This window comes from Oryctolagus cuniculus, chromosome 3, assembly GCF_964237555.1.
Source record: "Oryctolagus cuniculus chromosome 3, mOryCun1.1, whole genome shotgun sequence".
Taxonomy (NCBI): domain Eukaryota; kingdom Metazoa; phylum Chordata; class Mammalia; order Lagomorpha; family Leporidae; genus Oryctolagus; species Oryctolagus cuniculus.
Genome location: NC_091434.1, coordinates 23,900,396 through 23,902,607, shown reverse-complemented (window position 1 = coordinate 23,902,607; position 2,212 = coordinate 23,900,396). Strand labels below are relative to the sequence as shown.

The 2,212-nt window shown below is 44.3% G+C and overlaps 1 pseudogene; it reads right to left on the bottom strand.

Moving 5' to 3' along the window:
• Window positions 1-409: 409 nt before the first annotated feature.
• Window positions 410-1,571, bottom strand: LOC100346880 (translocon-associated protein subunit alpha pseudogene; annotated as a pseudogene).
• Between the last annotated feature and the right edge of the window lie 641 nt (window positions 1,572-2,212).

The following is a 2,212-nucleotide window of genomic DNA, read 5'->3' as shown; positions in this document are numbered from 1 at the left end:
AAGGGGGTTTTATATATATCAAAGTTGGCAGGCAACATTCAAAGCAAATTAATATCTGAATGAATGTTTCACACAATTCTGTTGCTAGAGAGATCTCAAAATTCCTTGAACCCTTTTGGGAAGTTTTCTGAAGGTGCACATTATCGCAAACAGCAGCAAAATGCCAAAACAATTCTGTTGCTAAAAAGCAGCTACTCCTGCTGTGCCTTTAGAATACCAGTTGTAACACAGCAACAACAGCAAAATGATAATTTGTGCCATCAACTGTGACTGCAGCTATTCAAAGGAAAAACAAATTATTTTCTTTAAAATAATCTACATCTACAACATATTGGGCAAATCATTCACTTAGGTTTGGAGGGAAAGAAAATCAGACAGTGTTCATAAGGAAGTGACCACAGCATCATAGTTGGTATTCTAAAGGCATGTTTCAGGTAGCTCAACAATGATTCTGGTAAGACCAACAGCTCACATACATACACACGCACACACAGATTTTAATGGTTAAAAAAAAAAAACAAATTTGGTACTTTAGAAAAATGAACGCAGTGCATTTTCAGCAATATCATTGCCACAGACTCTGCTTGCTCAGTCCACACATAAGTAGGAGGTGCCTTCTAAGGTGATATGGCTTCTCTGCACTAATTCCCATCAGGCCGAAAAACAGTAGGGCAGGGTAAGCACAGACTCAACTGCTGCACAAAGGAACATTTACTCATCAGATCCCACCGATCTCTTCTGTGCCCTCTTCCTGGGCAGCCGTCTAGGTGAAGCTTTATTGATCTGATTCAAAGTTTCTTGAGGAATCCAACTCATGTCAACATCATTCTGACTTGATGTACCCATTTCTACTTTCTGTGTAGGTCTCTTACGCTTTCTAGACTCTAGGAGCTGATGAAGTCCAACAACAACCAGAAGTCCAAGACCAGCAAGGAACATATACATAAAGATTGTTTCTCCATCTAACCCATCCTCTCTTTCAATAACTGTAACTGTTTGATTGAAGACAGCATCTTGGAATACATTACCGTTAACATCTTTGTAGTTCAGATTGATGACCAGACCAAAGGGTCGCCCACCCATGGGCTCCGCAGGAATGAAGGAGTACTTGAAAGTTGCCTGTCTCTGGGGTGGTACTATAGTGTTCAGAGGAAGAGCTGTGAAATTCTGTATATAAAACTGGTAGTCCTGAGGGTAAGGAAAAGAGGCAGCTAGGGATTCAACGATAAAATCTTCTGTACCCTTGTTTGTAAAGCCTACCAGGAACTTCACAATGTTATTTGCTGGAAAATCTTCTCCTTTTACAAACAAGATAGTTGTATCTGCACTTGGTGAAGCTTCTGATTCACCAGAAACATCTTCTTCTTCCTTATCTTCTGCCAAATCTGTGGGTTCATCTTCCTCTACCTCAGCTTCATCATCTTCGTCTTCGATTACTGAATCTTCCACTGTTTCTTCATCCTCAGTAAGATCTTCAGCCTCTGCTAATGAGCCTCCCAGGCCGCCTCACAGCAGCACAGTGGCGGGAACACGAGCAGCAGAAGCAGGAGCAAGTGGGGGAGGAGTCTCATGGTGCGGCCCATCAAGTGTCCAGTCCCAGTCCGCGAATGTTCTCAGCTACTCCAGCGATAACGGCGTTACTCTTCATCCGGGCTCTGGGCGGGGAGGGGCAGGGCACGTACCACCTCAACTAAGTTTTTTTAAGGTGAACTTTTTAAAAAAATATTTTATTTATTTGAAAGACAGAATTACAGAGAGAGGTAGAGCCAGAGAGAGAGGGAGAGGTCTTCCATTCTGCTGGTTCACTCCCCAGGATGGCTGCAATGGCCAAAGCTGAGGTGATCTGAAGCCAGGAGCCAAGAGCGTCTTCCGGGTCTCCCACACAGATGCAGGGGCCCAAGGAACTGGGGCATCTTCTACTGCTTTCCCAGGCCATAGCAGAATGCTGGATCAGAAGAAGCGGAGCTGCCGGGACTTGAGTCGGTGCCCAAATGGGATGACAGCACTGCAGACTGGGGCTTTAACCCACTGCACCATAGCACTAGTCCCTGAATTAAGTTTTTAAAAAATGGTTATTTATTTATCTACCTCTACTTGAAAAGCAGAGACAGAAAGAAAAAAAGAGTCCAGCTCTCGCTGTTGCCTGGGAAGGTAGTGGAGGATGGCCCAAGTGCTTGGGCGCCTGCACCCACATGGGAGACCAGGAAGAAGC